This window comes from Vidua chalybeata, chromosome 5 (genome assembly GCF_026979565.1).
Source record: "Vidua chalybeata isolate OUT-0048 chromosome 5, bVidCha1 merged haplotype, whole genome shotgun sequence".
Lineage (NCBI taxonomy): Eukaryota > Metazoa > Chordata > Aves > Passeriformes > Viduidae > Vidua > Vidua chalybeata.
This window is the reverse complement of record NC_071534.1, coordinates 6,887,223-6,915,194: the sequence shown is the minus strand read 5'-3', so window position 1 is coordinate 6,915,194 and position 27,972 is coordinate 6,887,223. Positions and strand designations below refer to the sequence as shown.

Here is a 27,972-nt window from a genome sequence, read left to right as displayed (position 1 = left end):
TTCTACTGGGTGTAACCTAGGCACTGGGATCCAGGGAAAGAAGAGCATCAAAGTGAGTTTATTGGCTCCTGACAAGGCATTCCCAAAGTCTGGACGGAGCTGGAAAATCCCTGGCCTCCCACAGAGGATTCTATCACTTTATGGAAAGAGATCAGGATCATTAACTTAATCTCCTGTTTTATTGAAATCAGTTCCACACCACGACCTTCAAGACAGGTGGACTGTGTTAAAAACAAGTCAAAAGAAAGCTAAACCCAGCAAGGACATCAGTCTGATTCTGGATAAGAGGAGGCTATATAAAGTATTAGAAAGAGAAAATAGTTTCCCTCAACATTTGTTTGCAACATGGGAATCCATCTATCTTTCATTAACTTAGACAACTTTTTCCATTTGGAATTTTTTTTCCCCTAGTTCTTCTTGTTCCATCCCTTGTGTCCTGCATTCTTCTCCTCCTTTCTCATTTCCAGAGCTGCTTCTTCCCTGCTGCATTTTTCCACATTTTAACAGTGCTGAGAAGTAGTCACACAGTACTGGACAGACAGAAGCATATTTAGGGACTATCAGTGGAGTTAATATGGAACAGGTGGGAAAAAAACTCACATTAAAATAACAACAATCTAAGGCCCAGTTCCCTGCATTTACAGCTGGATTAAATTGTGTTTCACTCTCTGAGATGTAGCAGGGTCTGTTCTGCCCACTGCTATTGAGGGATCTTTCTTTCCTGCAGGCAGTAAAATATCTGGCAGAGGTCTCAGGGAAACAGTTTTTTTGCCTTATCTCGTGTGAGGTGTAAGACAACTGCCCCATGGTAGAAAAGCCCAAAGAGAAACTGAAACACCTGGAAATGTTCAACTGATGAAGGGCAAATATAAGATGTTTCAAGCATTTGAAAAATAAGGAATTGCGTGATTATGTTGTTTGTGGTAGTCCATAACAAAATAATATAATGATGTGTATCTAATGAAATTCAGATGCAGGAAGCTTCAAAGTGTCAAAAGCTCTTAAAAAATAATGTAAGGCTAAAGTACAGTGAGAAATCAAGAGGCAGAGAAGCCAAAAATTTAATCAAATTCAGAAAAAGATTGAATATTCATATGAATATTCATAACCATTTTAAAATACAACAAATATTTTGTCACACAACAGATCAAGATTTTAACAAGGGAGAGGAGAGGAGAGGAGAGGAGAGGAGAGGAGAGGAGAGGAGAGGAGAGGAGAGGAGAGGAGAGGAGAGGAGAGGAGAGGAGAGGAGAGGAGAGGAGAGGAGAGGAGAGGAGAGGAGAGGAGAGGAGAGAGGAGAGGAGAGGAGAGGAGAGGAGAGGAGAGGAGAGGAGAGGAGAGGAGAGGAGAGGAGAGGAGAGGAGAGGAGAGGAGAGGAGAGGAGAGGAGAGGAGAGGAGAGGAGAGGAGAGGAGAGGAGAGGAGAGGAGAGGAGAGGAGGCTGGAAGAGATAAAAACTAAGGGAAAACAAAAGCTCCTCCATCTTAAAAGAAAATTAAAAAAAAAAAAAAGAAAAAAAAAGAAGAATCCCCTGAAGAAAAAGACAAAAACCCAAGAAAAACTAATCCCTTCTAAAGGATTTACTTGATTAAATCATTCCAAACAGGTCCTCTGCCAGACTCCAGTCCCTTGTAGTAACATCAATAGAATGATTCACTTTCACTGAGTCAAGAGCTTGGAGGTTGCCAGTAACCACTGTATTTCATGCGCTTTTCAAAGTCAGTAGGAAACAGCAAATTAAGGATCAGTTAAAGCTTTTATATACATGAGGCTTTTATATACATGCCACAGTATAAAGGAGGGATCACACATCCTTGCAATTGTGGTGGCTTCCAAACACACCACACCGAAGGAGAGCTCCAGTGGTTTGTGGAAAGAGATGTTTCCCCTTGTTCCTGGATGTAACACTCACACATTGCTCCTGCTGTGGCTTTGATCTGGCTTTCTCCTCCTACCCCCCAAAAAATACTTCCAGGTTGTTGACAGTGCCCATCACATATAAATTTCTGCCTTTCCACTCTTTCCCTGGATATTAACAGGTGCAAGAAGGGAGAAGGAGGAATTCTTCTAGGCCTTTTCCCCATTTATTACACCTGCACGTGGCTCAATGCACAAAGTCCTTCAGAAGCTGGTATAGAATCACAAAATAATTTAGGTTGGAAAGACTTGTGGCCCCTGAGCAGACCATGAGTAAATATTGATTTTGAGCCCTTGCTCAGGGCTTTATCCAGTCAAATTTTGAACAGCTCCAAGGACAGAGACTTCACAATTACTCTGGGAAACTGTGCCAGTGCTTGATCACCCTTGTGGTCCTTTAATCTGATCAGGCTTTCTTTAGCTTTATCAAGACTTAACAAACTGGGAAAAGGAAACAAATCCCTCTGTAGTTTCCAGATGTACCATTGGAAAGACCCTGCTGATTTTCCATATTAAATGAGACTCGTTTGACTTAGTTTAACTGTGTTTCCTCTCCATGGCCCCCTTAGCACCTACCACGCCCCAATTTTAGGATAGATGCCATTGGCAATACATCCATGGGCCAGAGCTCTTTCCCTGTGGGAGTCACTCCAGCCTTGGCTCCGAGGGCACAGCCTGCACTAAGAGTTGCTGGCTGATCTCAACCCCTTCCCCAAGGGAGCAGGATTACAAGATTAGCTGATTACCCTGCTGCAGGGATTGGGGATTTAGCAGGAATCCTGCAGTGGTCTGGCTGGCATCAATGTTTATATACTACAATCAGTTGTATGTGAAACCACTGCAAACTGTTTTCCTTATACCCTGCATTTACTACAGCTTAATACAGATATTATGTTCTAGCCTTGGCATGGTTAATTTGAACCTTGACACTCTTCATTAAAATAAAAAAGATAAATCAAATCACTTCTAGTGTACAGAACCCCAAATTTCAGTTTTCAATTATGCCAAACAGTAAGAATCTATTTAATTAACAGCAGCAGGAAAAAGTGTATTAATGTGCACAGTTTTTAGGTTTTTTCTTAACTATTTGGCATCAGTTTAGCTGTTCTGGATGTCCTGGCTTAATAAGTCATTCTGGACAGGGAAAAAGTCTCAACACCATTAATACTGTTCAGAACAACTTAAATCAGGGAGGAATCCTCAAATTTGGTGATTTTCCTCCCTACATTGGCTGCTCCTAAACCCATCCTCATAATGCGTGTACCAAACCAGGCTTCAGCAAAACAACAGAGAGGAAGAATCAGGCAGCAGCAGCTCAGGACCAGCTGCTGTGGGATTCACCTCAATTTTCTCCATTGAAGAAACAAAGTCTTTCCTGGGATGAGCTGTGACACAGGCACATTGAACTTGCTGCCTTTTCTGTTCCTCCTCTCAGCACTTTCCACACATGTAAATACAGACAGATTTGCCCTTGGTTTCCAAACCACAGCAATTCTACAGAGTCCTTGATAGTTCTGAGAGGATTAGAAAGGCTGGGGAGTGCTGGAAAAAAGAGCTCCTCGGGAGATTTGAAGATTGCAATGGTTTTCTGCCCAGACAAACCTTTCTGGGTTTGGTTCCCAACTTCACAGTTTTCATGCCGGGGAAGATTCTGTAGATACATTAAAAAAAAAACAAAACAAAAAAAACCAAACAAACAAACCAGAAACCAACCAACCAAAAAAAAAAAAAAAAAGAAAAAAACCCACAAACAAAAAAAAAAAAAAAAAAAAAACAACACACAAAAAGCCGGTAACAAGAAGGAAAATGTATTTATGAGCAGGTGATTAAAACTTCTTTTATTGTGCTGGTGGGTAGAGCTGTCCTAACTTAACAGAAGGTGCTTAGAACTCCAAGCATTTAAAAATATTTTCCTTAGGAACATGTAGGGCAAGGAGGTGAATCTGAACTAGAGGAGAGGTCAGGCTTAGTCACCTCATTTTCTATCCCTCCCACAGGAGTCCAGGGACTTAGACCTTTTCCTTTCATCACTGCAAACAGTGCTTGGCAGAGATCCTGAAATCAGCAAGAGGATGACTCTCACCTTTAAGAGCTTAGCAAACTTCTCTTAAGGTTAGAAAATCAATTTAAAATGCAACTGCTGAGTTTTTAAAATAGCTATCATGAACAAAAAATCCCAAACCATCAACATTTTTATAGGACTTCAATTTACTTCTTAAAAGCACTATTATTATCTTGTTTTGAAACTCTCTTTTCCTGTTGTTGATGTATCACAGAAAGGCTTTTCCACAGCAGTTTGTCAAAATTTAGAATCCATGTATTATTTTTCTCCAGGAAGTTTGTGAAAATTACTTTTGGTCCAGCATTGTATGGTAAGATGAAGTTTTCTCTTAACTTACTAAGTGTTCTAATTTAACTTTTCTGGCATTATTCAAAGGCAGCTGAAATGGTAAAATTCAATCTTGACCTATTTATCAATCTTACTTTTCAAGTCAAATCAAAAAATATATATAAAATTATTTTGAAAGCTTGTCATTTTATAGTTTATTTTCTAAACATGTATATTTAAACTTTTCCACTAATTCCCAAACTTTGCCCCAATCCCTGGATATGGAGACATCCACTCTGCTGTCATTGCTAGACTGTAAATTCTAGAAAAAAAATCTAGAAACTGAGGATTCAATATTCAAATATCAAACCAAGCAGCAAGAGCTTGATGTATTGTGCTGACAGATCCAACTACATTTTTAAACAGAAAAGAAATAAAATCATAAAATACATAATGTTAGATGATCAGTAAAGAGCTGAAGCAATATCTTTGCATGAAAGATGTGCTTATGTTTACAAGTATCTCAGGCAATACAGCTCCAGTCTAGTGAGCCTTAATATAACCTCCACAATTTGGTTTTGTAGGATCTACAGTTTAAATTAGAATAGTCAAAAAATACTTCCTCCCCAAAAGGAATGAGAACAGTTTCTTCTTCCCATTATGCTTTTAGGTAGAAATCTTGATTTTAAATTGCTTTCAAATGCTTGGTGTTTTTACCAGCTGGAAAGAAGCAAGTACCACAACCCCCTGCTCTTGAATTTTCAGCAGAATCTAGCAGAAAAAGCTGGAATATCCCCACTGGTCCAAAAAAATCTTAGTAGGTTTTTTCAGAGAAAAACTGAGCAATTATTCAGACTTATTTAGAACAATAGCTTAAAAGTTAAAAGTCTCATTTTGGAAGAGCTCCAGATTTGAGACTAACAGAGGAATAAAGCCAAGAGTTGTGCTTTTACATTTTCCCTCTTGATTAAGGTGTGTTCCACTCCCATTCCCAAGACCTACTCCCTCCATTATGAAATTGGTATTGATCTGCCTCCAAAGCAGAAGCTATTCCTGTGATGAGGAATTTCAGCGTGATAAGGGGAATTGACAGGATTGATAGCAATCAGTTATTCACCCCTGGGTGAGGGAACTGGTAACAAGAGTGGCAACTTAATGAAGAATTAAGTGTTGGATCTGAGATCTGGGAAAGGTTTCTCCAGAGATTATTAAAAAAAACTATGGTAAATCTTTCCTCTGGCAACAAAATCACCACCTGAGTTGAAGGGACATCAACAAGGAGGCTAAATGACATCTCCCACCTGCCAGCTTTTCACTCAGTGGCTCCCATCAAGTCAGCACAAAAGTATGTCTCTGAGAACGGATTGTGTTCAGTTTCTAAAACAAATAAACATGCAACCAAATGGCTGTTGTGTAAAACACTGCAGGCTGACATCTGCTCCTGCCAGCAGCGTTCTACCCTGAGGACAGCGGGTCCTCCTCCAGGATGAGAGGGATCCAGGTTGGTGGCAGCCCAGTTGTGGTTTCCAAGTCCCATCTGGGATCTGGGGCAGGGCTGAGAACTCAGGTTAAGGCCTTATACAGTTATTTCTTGTCCCTAATGTCTCACATACCTCTGAAACTCAGAATCACAGAACCACAGAACCACAAAATGGCCTGGGTTGGAATGGACCTTAAAGATCTTCCAGTTCCAATCCCCTGCCGTGGGCAAGGACACCTTCCACTAGCCCAGGTTTCTCAGAGCCCCATCCAGCCTGGCCTTGGACACTTCCAGGCATGGGCAGCCACAGCTGCTCTGGGCAAATGTCCCTCTCCAGCTTCCCTGTAGCCCCTCCAGATATCAGGAGGTGCTGTGAGGCCTCCATGCATCCTTCCCTTCTGCAGGCTGAATAGCCCCAGTTTTCCCCAGTCTCCATAGGGAAGGTGCTCCAGTCCCCTTGTCTCCTTTGTGGCCTCCTCTGGACTTGCTCCAACAGTTTCATGTTCTAACTTATTCTGGTTTGGTACATAATTATCCAAACATATTCTGATTTTTGTACACAAATTTCCAAACATAGGCTCTCCAGACTAAGCCTCTGAGCTGAGCTGAAGTCTCCTTAATCAGAACACACATCAGTAATGTGTTTAAAAGGAGATTGACACCCCAGGAGCCTTTCTTTGGCACACATAGTTCATGATCTGACACTTGTGTGGCAGACAAAAAGTCCCCAAAAGGTGGTCTTTTAGGGACTGTCACTCACATAGTCAGTAGGCTCCATCCTGCTTTAAATCAGCATAAATGTTTAACAACATTTTTCTTTCTCTCACACTGAAACATGAATGAAGAAACATGGCAAGGAGAGGAACAACTTCTAAAAGCAAAGACCTGTATGTTCCTTCTGTCTAAGGACTAAATCCTGAGCTCAGTGAGCTCAGCCTGCTCTGTTTCCAGAAGAGCTCCTATCCTCTCCCTAAACTAAGAGGTATCAGTTCCCAGAGCCAAATTCCCAGAATTCAGGATCCAATGAGAACACAGAAAATAATCTGTCAAGACACTTGGCATAACATAACACATAAGCATGGAAATTCTTCCCACTTTGGCATATTCTCTTATTCATCATGAAGGGAAAAAAAAAAAAGGCTGCTTTTAATGGCTCATGGAGAATTTCTCTCACCTACACTGATGCATGTCACTCTCAGACCTTCTTTAAGTAAAGACAGAAACAACACAGATATGTACAAAACAGTCCTTCTGAGTGTTGCAAGGAAAGGCTGAAAGAACTGGAATTGTTCAGCCTGGAGAAAACAAGGATTCAGGGTGACCTCATTCCAGGACCTGAAAGGAGCCTATAGGAAAGATGGAGGGAGACCCTTGACAAGGGCCTGGAGTGACAGGACAAGGGGAAATGGCTTCACACTGGCAGAGAGCAGGTTTAGGTTGGATATTGGGGAGAAATTCTTCCCTGTGAGGATGGGGGGGCCCTGGCACAGGTTTTCCAGAGCAGCTGTGGCTGCCCCATCCATGGAAGTGTTCCAGGCCAGGCTGGATGGGGCTCTGAGCAAGCTGGGCTAGTGGAAGGTGTCCCTGCCCATGGCAGGAGGGGTGGAACTTCTTTGAAGTTTTTTCCAACCCAATTCATTCATGAATCTATGACCTTATGGAAGTGGTGTGTTAATCTCAGCAGTTCAATCATCTTTGTCAGTCAGTGTCTTCCCCTCTGCTTTTGTCACCTCTGCTCTACAGAACAGCTGTGAGATAGTATGAACAGGGACATAAGGTTTTAGCACTATTTACCCTAATCCCCCTTTATTAGAGCAAATCCCTGTATTCTCAGGGATTAGGGTCAGGCAAGGTCTGTTGAGCTCTCAGACACAGTGCTGCTGGTCCTGACACTAAGGCATGGAATGGAGAGCAAAAAGAAATTCTTTACACCCAAATCAGAGATCAGACATTAAATGGCTCAAAGTACCATATGCCAAAACCTCTTTAGTGCCTGATGAACAGTTCCTATGAGTGTTGTCCTAGGGATAGCCACTGATTTATCTTGATTATTTCAAGCTTCTTTTATAGAAGCTCCAGGTTTCCTGAAGCAGACATTTCTCCTCAGCAAAAAGACAGAGTAGCAGCCCAGGCTCAGAAGACAAACACCAGAGAAAATAATCTGTGCCCAGCAGCCACACCACAGAAACCTCTGATTTGCTGGGTTTTTTTATGTGCTGATAATAAAAAATCTTGCTATGTTTTAAGTGTGAGAACCATGTGGGGATGTGAGGATGATAGGTATTCCCAAACAGAGGGCACAGTATGACCAGAGTGCATTTTCCTCAGACAGTCTGCCCTAAATTGCAGCTTGAGTACCTGTCTGAGAGCAGATGAATCAGATCACAGGAGGAATGAGGAGCAGCTGGATGGGTATTTTCTGTGTGTGGGGGTGGTCATCTGACCCTGGCTGGACACCAGGTGCCCACCAAAGCTGCACTCTCAGTGCAGCTCAACTGGACAGTGGAGAGAAAATATAGCAAAAGGCTCATGGGTTGAGCTAAAGATGGGGAGAGATCAGGGATCACTTACTGTTCCAGGGCCAAACAGACTCAGCTTGGGGAAATCAGTTCAATTATGTACCAGTCAAATCAGAGTAGCATAATGAGAAATAAAGCAAGTCCTGAAAACAATTTCCCCCTGCCTCTCCCTCCTTCCCAGACTCTACATCCTGCCCCTCAGTGGAGTAGGAAGATGGGGAGTGGGAGTTATGGTCAGTTGACCACATTGTTTCTGTTGCTGCTTCCTCCTCAAGAAGGGGAGTCCTTCCCCTGCTCCAGAGGGGGGTCTCTGTCTTGGAGGACATGAACTTCTCCAGCATGAGTCCTTCCTGTGGTCTGCAGTTTCTCACTAACTGCTCCAGCGTGGGTCCCTTCCATGGGGGTCAGTCCTTCAGGAACAGACTGCTCCAGCCTGGGTTTCTCCCACAGCATCACAAGTGCTGCCAGCAAATCTGCTCCAGCCTGGGATCCTCTTTCCACAGGAGTCTGCTCCAGTGTGGGCTTCCCTCAGGGTCACAGCATCCTTTGGGTATCGCCCTGCTCCAGCAAGGGCTGCTCCAGGGGCTGCAGGTGGATCTCTGCACCCCCGTGGGCTGCACCATGAGCTGCAGATAAATCCCAGCTCTGGCGCCTCTGCTCCCTCCTCACTGCCCTGGGTGTCTGCAGGGGTGTTCATCTCACATCCTCTCACTCTTCTCTTCTCTGGCCACAATTATCTCTGCACAACACCTTTACTAACTTCTTAAAAAATGTTTTGGCAGAGGTGCTCCCACCGTTCCTGATCTGCTCAGCCTTGGCCAATGGCACATCCGTCTTGGAGCTGCCTGGAATTGGTTATCTTGGACATGGAGGAAGCTTCCAGCAGCTCCTCACAGAAGCCACCCCTGGGGCCCCGTACTACCAAAACCTGGCCATGCAAACCCCATGCAGTGTGTGGGCCCCTGGGAGAGAATATATATAACAGAGCCAAACTATAATCAGCCAACTGGAGAATAAAACAGATTTAACTCCATGAGATATAGCCTGTGCTTGAAATAAAACACCTGTGCTGAAAGGAGGCTCTCCATGGAGCAGAAAACAAACAGATAAGCCTTGAAATTCTGTTATCCAGAGCATTATTTCTCCTTTACTCATGCGAAGAACTAAAGATGGCTTTTTCTCTTCTCTCTTCTCCACGAGATGTCATCATCTCTCTCCTGCCAAAGAGATGATGACTCTACTCAAACTCCTACCTACCCCTGGCTTCCAGTTCTTAAAAATTATTTTCAATGAAAGAGGAGCAGAAATCCAGAGCCTTCCTCTTCTGGGTCTCCTTATCACTAACATATGAGGTCATGTTTACATCTTACCTCCCTCTTCTGAAGAACGTTTAGGAAGACTGTCAAAAGGGCAGCTTCAGCAATGAAACCCATGCCAGAGTAAGTGGTAATTATGACATGAACCAGGGTATGGGAGACTGTCCCAGAAGGGCTTGGAAAATTAGTTTCCCATATGCCTGGTGAGTTCCTTAATTTTAATTTTTCCAAATGGGAATCTGGGCCTGGAGATACAGATGAAAATTAATATATCTCTAAAAAGGGAAGGAAGGAAGGAAGGAAGGAAGGAAGGAAGGAAGGAAGGAAGGAAGGAAGGAAGGAAGGAAGGAAGGAAGGAAGGAAGGAAGGAAGGAAGGAAGGAAGGAAGGAAGGAAGGAAGGAAGGAAGGAAGGAAGGAAGGAAGGAAGGAAGGAAGGAAGGAAGGAAGGAAGGAAGGAAGGAAGGAAGGAAGGAAGGAAGGAAGGAAGGAAGGAAGGAAGGAAGGAAGGAAGGAAGGAAGGAAGGAAGGAAGGAAGGAAGGAAGGAAGGAAGGAAGGAAGGAAGGAAGGAAGGAAGGAAGGAAGGAAGGAAGGAAGGAAGGAAGGAAGGAAGGAAGGAAGGAAGGAAGGAAGGAAGGAAGGAAGGAAGGAAGGAAGGAAGGAAGGAAGGAAGGAAGGAAGGAAGGAAGGAAGGAAGGAAGGAAGGAAGGAAGGAAGGAAGGAAGGAAGGAAGGAAGGAAGGAAGGAAGGAAGGAAGGAAGGAAGGAAGGAAGGAAGGAAGGAAGGAAGGAAGGAAGGAAGGAAGGAAGGAAGGAAGGAAGGAAGGAAGGAAGGAAGGAAGGAAGGAAGGAAGGAAGGAAGGAAGGAAGGAAGGAAGGAAGGAAGGAAGGAAGGAAGGAAGGAAGGAAGGAAGGAAGGAAGGAAGGAAGGAAGGAAGGAAGGAAGGAAGGAAGGAAGGAAGGAAGGAAGGAAGGAAGGAAGGAAGGAAGGAAGGAAGGAAGGAAGGAAGGAAGGAAGGATCACAGTGACACTCCAGTCACACACACTTCACCTGGGAAGACCATGCCCTTCCCCAGTGCATTTCCAACATTAGGCAGTCTCAGATATTGATTGCCAGATGTTTCCTCCTCTCACTCCCAGCTTAGCAAACCCTCTAGCATGCTTTTGGTGGAGCTGTTCTCCCTCATGAGACAGGGAAAGGAGTAAGGGCTTCCTAGATAAACCTGTGATAAAGAAGTGTTTATCACATAGTTCTGCAATTTCTCATGCATCTCTGATGAACTCACCTGTCCTGTGCTCACTAATCCATTTCCCTCAGGCTGCTTGGAGCCTGCCAGATCTCTGAGGAGTTTTCTGCCTTATGGACAAAGAAAAAAAAAAATTAAAGCCAATAAAAGACTGCTAAAATGTTTTCTCTTTCTGCCTTTCAGTGAAAATTCCCTCAAAATACAGCAGTGGTCATTCACAAAAAAAAAAAAATCTGTCTGACAGAGCTCAAAATAAATACAATTTTAAGAACATCCCATCCCTGTAAGGTGTTCAAGGCCAAGCTGAATGAGGCTTGGCACAGCCTGGTCTAGTGGAAAGTGTCCCTGCCATGGCAGGGGGTTGGACCAAGTTGATCTTTAGGGTCCCTCCCCGCTCAAACCATTCTTTGGTTCAATGATTTGATAAATCAGAAGGGAAAATGACATGTGTCATCTCTTTCCAGTCCTGGGCATACCCAAGGAGTTTATTCTTAAAACTGAAACATGTTCAGGTCTCTAATTACTGGGTTTTTTTTTTCTTTTTGGCCCTTCCTGAACTCCAAAGAGCTGACTTCATAAAACTAAAGGAAGTTTATAAGCCTAGGTTTTATAGGGCTAGAGATGCAACTAAAAGGAACAATTGTAATGTAAAAAATCATTAATATCTGCGGATGCTTTTAAAACCCTACAGCATTTTGAAGCCTTATTTCTGGTAAATATTCAAGCAAATACAGAATATTTGTTGATAAAATGAATGATATATGGTGTATTGGCCTCTCTTAGAAACTTTCTGAATAATTTACAATAAGTTGGAATGCCAGCTCCAATTATCCATTATCTCCAATCTTTCTTATACGTCATTATGCTAATTGTCTTTTTACAGAAAAGTGACAATTACAAGATAACATTAAAATAAACTATATTTTCGACTTCAGATCACAAAATTAATCCTCATTTTCATAAAGATTTTCCCTTGCATTCCAGGATTGTATTTGTATCATGTTTGGTTAGACAGCACGTTGACAGTCAGTAGTGTCAGGGATGAAATTCCTGAAGGCATTTATTCTTATGAATTCTGTTGGACATTTATTGGTAACCTCCAAGGAAGAAAACAGGCAGTTCCTCTTAGCAAAACTGTGAACAGCTGATGGGTTTGTCATCAGGATTTGGGTCTGTCACAGCACAATGGGTTATTTATTTATAGGTCTCATTCTTGTCACGCTGTCACCATCTTTAAAGTAAAATTTGCATTGACTAGAGCCAAAGAGAGGAGATATTCACAGAATCACAGAATGTTCTGAGTTGGAAAGGACCCACATGAGTCATCAAGTCCAATTCCTGGCGCTGCACAGGGTACCCCAACAATTTTTTATAAGGTTTGAATACTAAATAAAATGTAGAGAGTATTTGAATCTGTGAGTTAATATTTAGGCTTTCTGCCCAGACAAAACCACATCCCCTTTCACCTTTGAGTGATTTCCACTCTGCTCTACTTTCTGCTCCCCCTACATCAGTCAAAATTACAATCTCTGATTTCCTGGTACCCTTTCAATCCTTTATCTGCTTGAGGGCTTTTAATTACATTGCAAAGCTCAAATTTTTGTCTCTCCATGTATACTAGATAGAAATGCACCCCAAGATAATACTGCTCGAGATGCGGTGTTAATGTGATAAGTACAATAATCGTAAAGTAGCTACAAAAGGTAGATAAGGATATGATTTTAGGAGCTCATTGAAATGTCACAGTGTCATAATATTATGCATTTGAATAGCATAAGCAATTGGATCCTTAGCTGGTGTGGCATTTTCTGATTTTTTCCTTCCACATTGTCCATGAAAGAAAGAGGTTTCAGAAGATAATTTGGGATCACACCACTACTTAAACCATTCCATTGGGATATTTCTGTGACTGTTTCTGCTTCTAATCAATGAGAACTGGCACTTTGAACTTGTGAAAGTCTCTTTGACTGCACAAGAAGAATTCATGTGTAATATTGTAATGTTCAAGTGCCTTATGGGAATGAGGTAAATCTCAGCAAGTCATTTCCATCACAGCCTGAATATCCACATGGACATAAAACACAAAACGTCACACTTACAGCCCTATTGGAATGACATCATTTCATTGCCATCCTCTTCTTTGAAGCACCTTTCATCTGGCATTATGTTAGACAAAAGTTGAAAGCAATGCTGGTAATTGAGTCAGCGACAGAATTTAACCAAATATTGCTCACCCCCAATACAGAATTAAATTCCTATTTTAGACAGACATGTCCACCTTGGATCCATTTATCAAAAGTCTGGGGAGCCAGCTGAAATTAAATCAATGCCACACACTTTATGGGCACTGGCTGATGTCCAGAGTGCTAAAATGGTGGTGCAGAATTGGAAAGGCCCAAGCATGTTGTTTATATGGGCTGGCTGAAATCCAAGATGGTTACAGTAAGTAGGAGAATAAAACATTGGTAACAGGGCCCTCTACTCCTCACTTGAGGCCAGCAAGTGCAACACTTCAGCTGGGAATAGGTGATCATTATGAAACATATGCACATAAATCTCCAGGCACAGATCCTGGCGGGAGAGAGAGCAAGAGGCATAGACACACTGCCAGTCTCCCAGATGGCTCAATGGAACCATGGCTTGGCTCTCCCCCATGAGCTGTGACTCTCAGCTGAGACAGGCTGCTCAAGGGTGCTCTGCTGGGTTGCATTTGAATCTACAGTCTGGAGGTTTGTGAGGAATGGTGCTTAGAAGGAATATCCCTGCTGTCTGCAGGGTCTGCAGCCCTAATGCAGAGCTCCTCAAGACCTTTTACTCACAGAACCATTTAGGATGGAAAAGACCTCCAAGACTGAGTCCAACAATCCCTCCCCAGCCTTCTTCCTAGTCTAACAGATCTATAGCAAGGTCATGGACCTCATTTGGTATTTTCAAAATGGGTTTTCTGGAATAAAAATAAGTCCCCAGGTGTAGGGCTCCATCGTGTTTTATGGCCGTGCAGTGCTGACAACACACAAAGAAAGGGATGTGGGTAACCAAGGCTGCTTTCCAAAGGTGGGGAAACACAGGCCATTAGACACATCCAGATCCCTGAGATCCACATCTCAGAGAGGTCATCCCTAACTCCAGCTGAGTACAGAATTAGCAGAGATCACACTGATTTTGTAGCCGTTAATTTATTTTTCATATTTATTTGCCATTGGGAATTCTTGCCCAAAATCTTAATAATAACTCTGGCCCAGAGAAATAGAATCAAGATTCCTTGGAAAATGTTAAGAGACTGGAAAACAAGTTCATATTGATTTGCAATAAATAAAACAAAACAGAAAACCCAGGCGTTGTTCATGAGACAGGAATTCTAAAATATTCCATTTGGGGAGTTTGATAGCTTGCTTGCTGCCCAGCTTGACAGCTTTCAAGCATTTCTGCTTTCTCAATGCAGGAAAAAAGCTGCAATAACTTAAATTAAAAAAGAAAAAGCAAAAAGCACCCTTTCATGTTCCATTCTGAATCCAGAAACTTTGCCTTCTTGATCATCCCCTTTTTTCTACCTTTACACTCGTGCTCTGCTCCTTTACAGGAAACATTGAAGTTAGAGGCATTGAAGTTAGTTACAGGCATGCTTTTCTTTAATGGAAATGAGAGAAATAGACCAGCATCTTCAAGGTAGTCTTCTGGGGAGATACTGTTTGAATTTTCCAAAGAGAAAACAATGTTCCACCAAAGTAGTCATTTTCCCATACAGCATCATACAGTTGTTCAAAGACAGAGTTTTTTTCGTCAGGAAGATAACCCTCCAATAAAGTCTACTTCATCCCAAACAGTCTAGACAAGGGCTGTAATTAGCTTCTGGCCATTAGATGATTTACAGACAGTTCCCTCCCAAAACCTGACATGTAAAACTCAAACCCTTCAGATTTATTTAAAGCAGATGTTTTAAAGATGAGAAAATGTAAATATCTCTGAGAACTGTGTGAACACTACCAATACTTTTTTATCTTGGTTTCAAAAGCTGCAATTCAATTGTGTGTATGGGAGAATCTGGTGCAACTTGAGACACTTGAGGATTCCAAAGATATTCACCTGAGCTGGACAGAAATGACACAGGGTTCATGGAAAGCCTTCTGAAGCAGTAGATCCAGACAAAAAAGGATATCACAGAACAGCTCAGAATATGTTACATGCTGATATTTCAACAGCTGAGTAACACCCCAAACCTGCACTCTAAAGAGAGCTTATAAGGTTTGATTTTTCAAGTATCTTGACGCACATGTGTATTTATGAGAACCTTGCCCCGCAAAAAAACAACTGAAAGTAATTCCAGCTCATTGACTTAGAACCAAGAAGATGAATTTTTTTTTAAGGACAGTCTCTTGTGTAAATGGCTGCCTTTAACATGAATCTTCAGGGACATAAGTGCCACATTGGTACCCACAGAGGCTTTGCAGAAGAGCAATTTCATGGAGCAGTTGCTTAACGTGCTGCAGAGGGGAGCTTGTACTCACATTTCTCAGTATGGGAAGGAGACCCCACTCTCTTTTGGGAATGTTGAAAGGAATAAAGGCTTACTTTTGTTCCCAAAGAAAGGACATATCTCTGGTTGCACACATGATACAGCAGTGCTGAACTAAGGGAAAGGACTGAATCCTCAAGGATCACTTTTCAGAACAAAGACAAAACTTTTACTATCCCTCAGTATTACTGATAGAATCTCAGGGTGTTCTTGAAGAGAAGGCTGTGAGAGTGTATCAATCATTTGGCAAATTTCATACCCTTATCTCTCACTAAAATAAAGGTAGGAACAGCAAATCAATCCAACAGCTGGATTTATAAAAGCAGCACTCAGACTGAATTGTAAAAGCTGGTTTGGAATTCTTACAGGGTTTAACACTATTATAAAATCAGATTTGTGCTAAATACACCAAAATATTGTGGTATTTCTGCATCTGAATAACCATTTTTACTTAATCAAATAACATAATGACTATTTTATCTTTCTGGGGAAAACCGAATGAAATAGAGACTTAATAACATATGGAGATAGCAATACACAGTTTGACCACTTTAAAAGAAAAATGGATAAAGAGGAGGTATTGTGAGACTACAAGAGAAGATTCCTGCATTTGACTGGAATTTTAGGAGAGTAGTTCTTCAGAAACATGCAGTGTCCTGGGGCAAGTGCTGCTTGTGATACATCTGTGATGACAGCAGTTTGTTAGAGACCCAGATTAGAGGGAAATGTTCCGGCATGCAGAGACTTTAAGGCTCTAACACTACAAAAAGGATGGCTCAACAGAGCAGAAATCTTAAGGGGAGATGTAGTTGGGGTCGAAGACATTCAGGGTACGGCCCAAGAAGTAGTGGAGGGAGAGCACATTTACATAAACACAGGGTACAAACTCATTGCAGGGCCTCCTTTTTTTGTTACAGCTCCCGCTTCAAAGCTGCCATGCTTAACATCCCTGCCAGGCTGCACGGGGCAGCTGGTGATGAGCTGCCATTGCCTGTCTCACACACACAGCTCGTGTGCTCAGCTCAGCTCCCAGCAGGAAATGGGATGGTTCTCCTCCTTCCCCTGCAAGTGTCACTGCAGCTGCAGCCCCACCCGGGAGCTGGAAGGGCCATGTCCATCCACACTCCTCCCTCACAAGGAGCAGGGCAGCACTGCCACTGACACTTTTCTCAGCCTTGACCTCACAGCCTCTGGAAAAAAGTTTCTTCCCAGTACTTGTCTGATAGCTCATGGTCATCTTCCATCCATCTGATGCTGCTGTAGGAAAAGGCAGATTCTCTGTTACTCTGCAAACTTTTCAACTCCATCTTCCTGTCTAATTCAGAGGTAAAACAGGACCTCAAACAGAAAACAGATCCTTTTTTAACTGCTGCATTCTATGTCTCCCAGCTCTTCTTGAGTTTTTGGAGAGTCACGTATGAGGAACAGCTGAGGGAGCTGAGGAGGCTCAGCCTGGAGAAAAGGAGGCTCAGGGGGACCTTGTGGTTCTGCACAGCTGACAGGAGGGGACAGCCAGGCAGGGGTTGGGCTCTGCTCTCAGGGAACAGGGACAGGGCAAGTGGAAATGTCCTCAAGCTGCACCAGAGGAGGTTCAAGAAGAATTTCTTCACTGAAGGAGTTGTGAAACATTGGAATGGGCTGCCATGGGAGATGGTTAAGTCACCACCTCTGGAGGTTTTTCAAGAAATGACTGGATGTGGCACTCAGTGCTCTGGTGTAGCTGACCAGGTGATGTTTGGACTCGATGACCTTGGAGGTCTTTTCCAGCCTTGATGGATCTGTGAAACTCATGCCTTTGCTAAAATAAGTTCCCTTCCTCCATTATGGCAGCTTTGATGTGTTAACAGTTGTGTGTGGATACACTGACACCTTGCTCATGTCACATCCCTTCCTGTCACTTTCCTGCCTGCATAAAACTGAGAGAAACAGGCTGGCAGTTGTTGCACTCCCTGAGCTGGCCCAGGATGCTGAGGCATGAGGATCCATGAAAAGGACAAGGAGATGTTTTCTGCTTCTTAGATTATCACGACTGAACAACTTGTGGACTGCTCTCCAGATGGGAAGATGGGCACAGCATGGAAAAAGAGACTTTAGACATTGAGCTTTCTGTGTTTGTTATTCATCACTTAATTTATACTGGAAATGAATCTAAGAGAAGGAAAGCTTACACAGCTTTTAGTAGAATTCATCCCCTTAACAAAAAGCATGAGATCACATAAAACGTACCTCTAAAGGTCCCCAGAAAGGAAGATAAAATTTGATATGGCATTCTTGAGGTTTTAGACTGAAATAGGGAAAGAATAGGAAAGAATCATCTATCATCACACCTGATCTCCTCCAGTTTGTATCTTTGTACTTCATGAGGGAGGAAACACAGAAAAAATACATGTACACAGGTCCAATATTTTCAACGGCCCTTCTAAAAGATTTAGTCCTGTCTTTTGAGGATAAAGGTCTGCTAAATATCCATGAGAAAATGAAGTCAGGCTTTGATTCATTCTGTCCTGGACATTTATGTAACTTTGTTTCTTCTTCCTGACTTGGTGCTTATTAGAAGAGACCACCCCTGAAATCTGAGAATGTTGCAAAGATCACAGAGGCTCTTCTAAAAGCATCTTCCCAGTGGGTGTGAGATGGAATAAGATGATTCTGAGATATCAGTAGCCAAAGAGAATTTCAGTCTAATCAGTAGCCAAAGGGAGTTTAAGTCTAACACGTGGATGCTGCAAATTCTGCTTGTAGAAAGGAAGCAAAAACTACGAAACCAAGACTAGGATGCGGTTTGTCTGCTCGTCCATTCTCCAGCAAGATGGATGTGCTAGGAGATGCCAGACTTCTCTATCTTTTCTTTTAAAACTTCTTTTAATACCATAACCAAGACTTACAGTGCTTTAAGTTGAACTGAACCTGTGATGAATGAACTCAAATATGAAGCAAACCAAGACACATTTTTACAGTTTCTCTAAGGAGGAACACGCTAAAGAATCCCTTGGTGAGTTGCTGCTCTCTGCTGGGGAAAGGATGTACGAAAGCCTACCCACATGGCACATTCCCTGTATTGCATGTTATTCCAGTCTTATCCATGAGCTGATGTTCTAATTTTAAAGTGATCTTGACAGTGAATTCCCAAGTTAATCTGCTTAAATAATTTCCTACACGATGTCACATGCATGTGTACCCCTACCTTAAAATTTCAATAGATTAATATCCTAACTTACCTGTTCTCCTTCCGTCTCCCAAACACATTCATTATCCTCATTTACTGCTCCTTCCACCAACGTCCCAGGCATCAAGTCCAGTTCAAAGTGCCTTGTCCAGCTCTCAGGGATGTGCCTGGTTCCTGTTGCCAACTGCCAGCTTCATTTCTTCAACAGTGAAAATATCTCACACAGCTGTGACACTAATTTGAGTAAACAGAAGACTTGTGGTCACAGAAGATGAACTTTTCCTGGAATAAGATGAAATTATAACCTTGTCAGGAGATAAAAAGAAGGAAGAAAGTGTTCCTAACACTTTATACACTGCCAGCTACAAAATTCCTCCTTTTGTATCATTTTTTTCCTCCTTTTTTGGTTTGTTTCTTTCCTTTTGCTGCCTTTTTCTTCCCTCCAGCCTCCATTTTCTCTCCATAGTTTTCTCAAATACACCAGTATACCACAAGAGTATAGATGCTCAAAACTACACTTTTTTATTACTTTTTTTTAAAATTTCATTTTCAATTTTGCTTTCAACAGCTGGACCAAAACTCTTCTTGCTGCAGGAGATTTTACACCAGGACATGTAGATAAATTTGAGGTGACTCCAAATGCTCTGACACCAAAAATGGAAACTGGGGAGGACCTGAGCAGAAATGCCCAAGATAGCTCAGGTGTCCAAATAACCTTGGAACTGAATCAAGGTTTTGTCAGGAATGATCAGAATAAAGGCTAATATTTGGGGCAGGAATCTGCTACAGACCTGCTTGGGAAGAGGAAGCAGATTAAACCCTCTTCAGCTGGTAGAACAAGTCTTGAAGTCACGGGCTCTGAGACTTGCTGTGGATCATCAGGATCAGCTCCTGCCTGTCGAACTCCTGGCCCTGCACAGGACACCCAAAGAATCACACTGTTATAATCTCATGACTGGAGAAGAAGACAGAGTTAGGGAGCACTTAAGCCAATTGTTTATGGGAATAGTTGGTACGGCTGTGACGGTGCCAAGGGAACCATCAGTGTCACTGTGAGACATTGTCTTATCATCTTCAACAGCTCATGGCAACCAGGAGAAGTTACTTTTGACTGAAAAGGGGTCAATGTGACACACATTTCTGCTTGTCAAGAGAGGGGGAGAAGCAGAACTGCTACTTGGGCTTTCTTATATCTCCTTGTGCAGAAAGCACCTTGCTTTCACGAAATGCAGACTCCTGACGTCGGGAAGGGCGTGTTTGAGGCCTCTTACAGGTATCGATCACTTGGCAAATTTCATACCCTTATTTCTCACTAAAATAAAGATAGGAACAGCTAATCAAGATCTGGATTTATAAAAGTAGCACTCAGACTGACTTGTAAAAACCAGTTTGGAATTCTTACAGGGTTTAACACTATTAACAATCAGCCCTCGTAAGGCCTCCCCTGCAGAGCTGTGTCCAGCTCTGGGCTCCTCAGCACAGCAGGGCCATGGAGCTCCTGGAGCGGGGCCAGCGGAGGCTGTGGAGATGATTTAGGGGCTGGAGCATCTCTGGCAGGGAAAGGCTGAGGGAGCTGGGGCTGTCCAGCCTCGAGAGGAGCCCCAGCTGAGAGGGGCCCTCAGGCCTGGGTGTCCCTGTGTGCAGGGAGGGCTCCGAGCAGGGCCCAGGCTCTGCTCCGGGGGCCCAGCAATGGCACCAGGGGAATGGGCAGGGACTGATCCCAGGAGGTTCCACCTGGGCAGGAGGCAGAACTTCTTCCCTGGGCAGTGCCTGAGCACTGAACAGATTGTCCAGAGAGGGTGTGGAGTCTCCTCATTTGGGGATTTTCCAGAACCAGCTGGACACAATCCTGTGTCCTGTGCTCTGGGATGGCCCTGCTGGAGCAGGGAGGTGGGACTGGTGACCTTATGGTCCCTTCCAGCCTCAACCAGTCTGTGCTTGTGTGATCAGACATTTCTCAGGCTACATCTCAGCAGGTTTCTGCTTTTCTTCTGGGTTTGTTGAAAGGAAACAACGATTTCTTATCCTGTTTCCCCCATATGGGGAATGCAGTATGATGGAGACCTCCAGCCTGAATGCATCACACATTTGTGAATCTCTGTACATACACTCCAGCCTGCTATAGGTATCCTGACACATAAATCAGCTGGGCACCAGATGCAGTTTGGCTACAAGAGAGAAGCAAAATCTGGGGGCAATCTTTTTAGGATGCTGGAAAAAATCTCCATGCACATTGGTTATTAACACAGACTGCAAGTTGGTTTAAAGAACTAAAGAAACAATCTTTAACCATAACCCATTCCTTTCCAGAGGTTTTATAAAGATCAGACACCACAAATAAAATCTAACACCTTTCCTAAGTGAGGAATATCAGTTATAAGAGTGACAGTAACTAAAAACTGTTTTCTAGAAATGCTTTTGGATTCAAATATGTATCTAATGTGTATGTTAAGTAACTATAGTGCACACATCTGGCTTGTGAGTGGGTATGTGCATGAATTTCCACCCTCAGAAATGTATTAAACACCATAAAAGATGTTAGGTCAAGCACTTAAAAGAGAGAAAATGTCAGAAATTAAGTACATCCTGGAGAGCTGTAGTTCATCTCTTCTGTGAGATTGTAATGTGATAAATTCTGGAACTGAGTCCTTTTTTATCTTTTCCTCTTAAAGCACTTCTCTCTCTCTGTGTGCTCCAAGTGTTCTGGCTGCTCTGTATTCATTCACTGCCATTTTTTCACTCACTTCTCATGCTATGTGTGGCCTCAGGACACACTTATCAAAATCCTGTTCTGAAGAAAGAAGGCTTCATTTCCCCATGGGATTTCCTACAAGCAGCAAGCATAAATCACCTCCCTGAGTCCTTCAGTGCCACAGTGAGGGAAGGGAAACACGTGCTTGACTGAGCATCTTGTACTCCTTGTACTTCAGCACTGTGTCTGAAGGCTTCATGAGCAGGAGCATTTATCCCCAAAAATGTCCTTTACTGATGGGGACAAGAAGAAGATGTTAAAACAAGACCTATTGCTCAATTGAGTCTGAAGGCTCCAGTTATTTAGAATCCTTAGGAACATTTGCATGCTCTGTATAGGCTTGCAGCCACAAGGACCCAGAGCTCCCACAGATCCAAAGCTGGGATGCAAAGCAACCTGCAGCAGCACCTAGTGCTGGATCAGTTTCCAGGCTGTGCCCTGAAAGATGGTGCTGTTGTAAAGCTCCTCAGAGCCATCCACTGCATTGACAGCAGCCACTGGGAGCCCATCCCAAGTCTCATATTTGGCAGAAGGCAGCCAAGCCCCTGTGTGTGTCCTGCCATGTATCGCACACGACGTCTGCTCTAAAATTACCAAGGCAATAAAAGGGACACTTCATCAAAGGGCATTTTCCTGACACTTGTGTGAGTCACCTCAGCCTAATCTCAGTTCCTGGAGCTCAGGGAGTGGAGGACAGCTGCAATAGTTTAGCATTTCTAGTGTGGACAATCGCGTTTTGCCAGCAAACCGCAGAGCTCTGTGCAGGAGTGGCTCTTAGGTTCCCTTCCAGCTCCAGCAGGGAGTATTTTGTTGGCTTTAATTCCTGCAGCTAAACCCAACCCACTTGTTGCCTCTAGGTCTCTTTCTTCTTTCCCAGCTACTTCCAACTTCATCACCTGCCTGCAGTCTTTTCCTTATCATGCCTGCTCTGTTTCTCCTGCTATATCCTCACTCTTCGTCACACATCTACTCAGCGCTCACCAACTTTACACCTACCTCTCCCAATTCCTAATCCACAGATTCCTGAGGAAAATAGTGAATTCATGTTCTGAACCATGTATTAGAAGTTGTTTCTGTGTTTTGTAGGAAAAATCCTCCATTAAAAGCCAGCAACTTTCTTAGAAACCACCCAGAACTCAGGTAACCAATGTGAGCAATTACTGCACAGGCATTGAGGGGGCAAATAATGCAATTTATCAGTTCCATTCACATTCATAGACAAGACCAGCCTTATGCACAAAGAGACAACATTTTACCCCCTCTGGAATTTCTATCAGCTATAGAGAGACAGGATTTTCCCTGTGGTCTCTACTTTTAAGTTACCAAATGCAAAAACCTGTAAATTAGGAGCTTTTAAATGCCAGACTCTAAGAATTTATCAAACTGTGCCTTCTGTCTTCTGGACTGTTTTCAATGTTTGAGATTCATATCCATTATGCCCTCTCACATGTTGAGTAAATACTACTTTTCTACGCTGTGTACACATTCCCAGTAGATTCTACTCATTTGGGCAAAATGGCTTTGATACAGAGCTACTGCTTGTTGCAACTTGGGATACACTGTGCCAATATCAAGTATTGGGGCAGACCCAGGACATAATAAGTAAGATAATGAAAGCCTTCAAATCACACCAGCTTCCAGATTCAGGCTTATGTGCCTATTCCAAGAGTTATCTATAAGAAAATTTTGACATTGGAAAAATAAATTGCAGGTATCTGGTAGCTGAGACCTGATCCTGTACTTACACACATCTACTTAAAGCAAAGGAGTTCACTGAAACCAAAGGAGTGACACCAGAAGGAGACCAAGATCCAGTGGTGATCCAGCACTGGTTTAGTACTTCAGGATGGATTGAAATAAGGAGCCAGCCACTGCAGTTGTCCAATTTTTTTTTCTTTATTTCCCTGCTGTTCCCATCCTGAAGCCATTAAATGCCAGAACCACTGGTTGATGTCTGACCTCAGAATAGTTCCCAGAACAACCAGCGCATTGACCAAAGACATCAGCAAATCAACACCTACCCAGAAGGTTAAAAATGGAGCACTGGAAATCTTTTCCTCTGTTTTGTGGTTTGACTCAGGTTTCAGCCAAGTTTTCCTTCCAGATAAACCCCAAAATCCTTTTCCAAAAGGAAAACAACTAATCCTGTTTCTCCCCTTGGGCACACACAAAACTTAAACCAATGTTGTTTCCAGGGAAAGGAGTGGCTCTTTTGACAGCAGTGATGGCTGTTTATGGGGCACCTTGGTTCCAAAAGCTATTTTACTACTTCTTGTACTGAGCAAAGTGATAGAATCTTGTTCAGGATTCAGTTTCCACAACTCGAGCCCTGCCCTCCAGGCACACTGGGGTGTCACTCCACATTTACCTGCAGTCAGACCTGGAAGCCAGCTGCCCAAAATTGTCTTATTCTCACACACACACAAACAAGCACGCATTTAATTGCATTCCCAACACATACTTTGCCTAACCTTATAATGACCCAAATCTCCGCTGGGCTTCCAAAATTTGTTGTTTTCTCCAGTCTATCTCTATATCTACTGACAATCTTTCAGCACCCTCTTTGTCTACTCAAAGCAGAACTAAAAGTGAAGTTCATCTGCTTCCAAGACACTTTTCCTTCTGCCTCCTCAGGGTTCTGACAACAAGCAGCTCATTGTTTGTTGTTATTACTTTGGCAGAGACTCTGCTGAGAGAGCTGCTGCTTTCAAAAATCTACCCAGTAGCATGGTCTCCCAGGGCTGCACATTGTCATATTTGCCAAGAATGCATACAAAAATAATCCAACATTTATCACAAAGAGAGAATTTGATTTGTTGCTGGGTTTTTTTTTTTTTTTTTTTTTTTTTTTTGGTGTTATTTTTGGTTTTGGTTGGTTTTTTTCTTTCTTTTTTCAGAAGTCCTCAGAGTTAATTGTCTGAAGTAGTTTGGAAACCTGAGAAGCTGAAGTCCTGAACACCTTTCTCCTTCTTCTTGGTAGAAAGATGGCACTTGTGTGACTCGTTGGCTACAAGTGGAACTGCACACAAAACTGCCATGAGAGCTAGAAAATCATCTGGCAGGTGGATGGGCCTCATGCACAAGAGAATTGATAGTGTGGATGCAAAGTTGATGTTCTTGACAGTAAGAATTTGTATAGCTCATCCATGTATTCACCATCTTTGCCAGTGTCACCTCTGATGTAGCATACCGCTTTCTTCCAGGAAGTAAGGAATTCAGTTTAATTCCCTTCTAAGCATGAAGAGGTTTTAATACTTAACCCCTCATTTAAGAAGCAGTTCACCAGGGAAAGTCAAAGAAGTAGAGGAAAAATTAGAGAAGAAATTCTTCCCTGTGAGGGTGGTGAGGCCGTGGCACAGGTTGCCAGGGAAGCTGTGTCTGCCCCATCCCTGGCAGTGTCCAAGGCCAGGCTGGATGGGGCTCTGAGCAAGCTGGTATAGTGGAAGCCCATGGCAGGGGGTTGGAACTGGATGGTCTTTAAGGTCCCTTGCCATCCACACCACTCTGATTTTATGGTTCTTCATTTCACCCAGTGAATCACTTTGAAAGAAAAATAAATAATTCATTGCCTCAAAAGCCATGTCACTCCACGTTGATCAATTCCTTCCTAGCATTTAGCTAGCTGTGTTTTCCACCAAGGCAATTGCTTTCCACTGTCAAATCACACCAGAGAAATTTTTAATCCAAAACAACAACAAAGAACCTGGATTTTCCTGTTGATTAGTAGTTAATTATCTAACAGCATGCAAATGTTTGACATAGTGACAACACACAAAATGAAAAAGCCTTAACTTTCCAATATGCAGTAGGAAAGAGCTCGTGTATGTGTGAATAGGCTTTCTCTTGTATCTTTTATTTGTGCTTTAACACCTGGAAAAGAAATACTGCAAGGAGCCTTATTTGCAAAGGAAAGGTCACCGTGGTGAAGCCTGTAGAAGTGGTTGGGATAACACTGTCCTTCCCACAAAAGACAGACAAAATCTCTAGAATTCTATCTATGTAAACTGATCCAGGCTTGACCAACCTTTACACAAACTCTCAATTTGGCAACATGAAAAAATTTAAAAATAGGCACAAGAGTTTCACTGCCAGGAGGGTAAGACTGGGCAAAGAGGGTTTCAGCTTGAATGTGACCCAAGTCCTGAGTGAATGGAGGTGGTTATTTCACAACTGTCTGCAAATGTGTGTTTACACATCTCTCTTCAGGCAGCTGAGGGGTTTGCAAGAGCTGGACATGCCCCCACAGGGCTTTAGCAGGGACTTGATCAGATTTCTGGACTTTGCTCCAGTCTGAGACTCAGCAGATCTGTTGTATTTGAATTTTTATCACCCTTAACTAAAGAAAAAGGTCCTGCTTTTAAAAAAATTTCTGAAAACATTTTAGCCTTCCTGGAGTCTTCTTAGTTGTTAGTTTTTTGGTTTTTTTTTTTAAGTGGCTGTGACAAAGAGCAGGGTTCTCATGGTGATAATCAGCCACCAGGTCTCAGTGGGAATCCCCATGTTTAATTTACAGCCACTCCCTGGTGCCCATAAGCTGCCCCGTGCCAGCCATACACAGCATTTCTGGGGGCTGCCATGCCCTGGTGTGCAAGGGTGGCTCAACGCCCTGAAAAGCACAGGAGTGGTCCACGGTTTCTGATCCCAGCCTTCTGATTTGGAGGGTGTGAGTAACTTCCTCCCTCTTGCTTCTGCAGCTGGGCTCCCCTGAGCTGCTCCACAGGGCAGCTGGGACGCTCCAGCCCTATCCCTGCTGCTTACATCAAACCACACTGCCCTGTCAGTGGGTGCATTCATTACCCTACTCTGCAACATGTGTGGGATGGCAGATTCCACACCGTGTGGTCACCACCCCTCTGCTCAGCCCTGATTTAGAAAGCTTTCAGGCACAGCCTGCTCAGATGCCTTCTCAGTTGTCCTCTCCCACCAGCCAGCAACAGAGCAGTAATTTTTTTCTGGGCTGGCTCAGAGCACCATCCCATTGCCTGAGTGTGCCCTGGGGCTCACACTGCTGAATTCACCACCAAAGCACTGGGTAGCCCATACCTGGAGATTCTGGGGTTTTCCAAGGGCCTGCACAAGCCTTGTCTGAGCAGGAACTGTAGGGCTTCCAAGGAAAAGAGCAGGGCTGAGCACTGAAAGGGATGGGCATAACAGCAAGCTTTCAGGGAACAGGTTTCCTCCAGACTGACCCCAAAGGATTTTCTTCACTCTGGTTTGGATTAAGTAGTATTAAGAACTGCCATCAGCCTAATCAGATAATGAGAAATAGCTCCTCCATCACCTACACAGGCTCCCAAACAATATCTGGGGCCCATTGGCATCCACCATGTACATAAATCACAGAATTACAGAATCACTGAAGTGTTTGGGTTGGAAGGAACCTTAAAAACAATTTCATTTTAACCCCTGCCATGGGCAGGGACACTTTCCACTATCCCAGGTTGCTCAGAGCCCCATCCAGCCTGGCCTGGAACACTGCCAGGGATGGGCAGCCTGTGCCAGGGCCTCACCAGCCTCACAGGGAAGAATTTTCCCTTAATATCCCACCTAAACCTCCACTCTGTCAGTGTGAAACCCTTGTCCTGTCACTCTAGGCCCTTGTAAAAAAATCCCTCTCCATCTTCCTTGTTGGCTCCCTTCAGGTTCCCCTAACCTTTCTTAAATCAAAAAGAAGGAGAAGGGGGATAAATGGATATCCATGAGGAAGAATTAAGCATTTGTCTCTGGGCTGTGGTTATGATTTGTGTTTCATAATTCTCAAAAAAGGATTTAAGACAGTCCCATCTCCTGCACTTTCCCCTAACACCTGGACTTTTGTAAATTTATGTTTTTGTGTGCAAGTCCTGATGAAGGCAAGAACAATATCTTTTCAAAAATACCCATTAAAAATAAAATCTTACTCAAAAATCTATATTAAAAGAAATTCTTTTTGAAACAGCTCTGACTCATTTAGAAAACAGCCAGGGTTTTGAAAAAGCTTGATAGAATTTAGTCAAACACCTTTTATAATATAGATTTTTCTGCAGTAAATTCTGAACATATTTGAAATGAAGTTACTTTTCTTTTTTTTGTGGTCTCCAAATTAAGTAAAGTATTTACTATTTGAGTTCAGGAGAACTAAATCTCTTTTATTCTAATGTGGCAGTTTAAAATAACTCCAAGTATCATGCCAGCAAATGTGGGAACACTTTCAATGTTCCCTTGCTCTGCATACCCTTTTACAGGTATCTCTTGGGTCAAAACCTCTTTAATTTCCAGTTCATTTTCTAAGAAGGCTGGACACTTGCATAGTTTTTGAATAGATGAAGGGCAAAACCTCTTTTAGAAAATAGCACAGCATCTGGAAACTGCTTTATTTTTTCTTTTTTACTGTATTAAGAGGCATCTATATATAGAGATATACACTCTATATTTTACTTAAGGCTAATTTCAGGCAGTGAAAATATTATTGTTTTCTAAAACCTCTCCACATTTTCAGGCCAAGGTCATTCCCGAAGCTGATCCACCAAAACACAACGAGGAAATCAATTTTCTATGAGAGATACGAGTGTCCAGTTGCACAACACTGATGAGATGGCTGTGCTAACTCTTCAAACCTAATACCCAGTGTCATGGGCATGGAAACAAAAGCCAGTTACAGCACAAGTTTCTTTGGCTGGTGTTAAAAGCAACCAGCATAAAACTGCAACTTGAAAAGCTTTTAAGCCTTTCTCAAATAAAGTGGATATAAACTGA

The 27,972-nt window shown here is 42.9% G+C and overlaps 2 long non-coding RNA genes across 3 annotated transcripts; one reads left to right on the top strand and one right to left on the bottom strand.

The window, feature by feature from the left end:
* Positions 1 to 308: 308 nt before the first annotated feature.
* Positions 309 to 20,166, bottom strand: LOC128788244 (uncharacterized). 2 transcript variants are annotated; one of them, XR_008430997.1, is made up of 5 exons: positions 19,888 to 20,166; positions 19,277 to 19,397; positions 18,538 to 18,767; positions 10,846 to 10,916; positions 309 to 530 (listed from the first exon to the last, which is right to left on the bottom strand). It is a non-coding gene; the product is annotated as an uncharacterized LOC128788244 (long non-coding RNA). The 2 variants fall into 2 exon arrangements; XR_008430998.1 differs by lacking the exon at positions 19,888 to 20,166 and adding an exon at positions 19,698 to 19,782.
* Positions 19,458 to 27,972, top strand: LOC128788245 (uncharacterized). Its single transcript, XR_008430999.1, has 3 exons — positions 19,458 to 19,758; positions 24,135 to 24,360; positions 27,716 to 27,972. It is a non-coding gene; the product is annotated as an uncharacterized LOC128788245 (long non-coding RNA).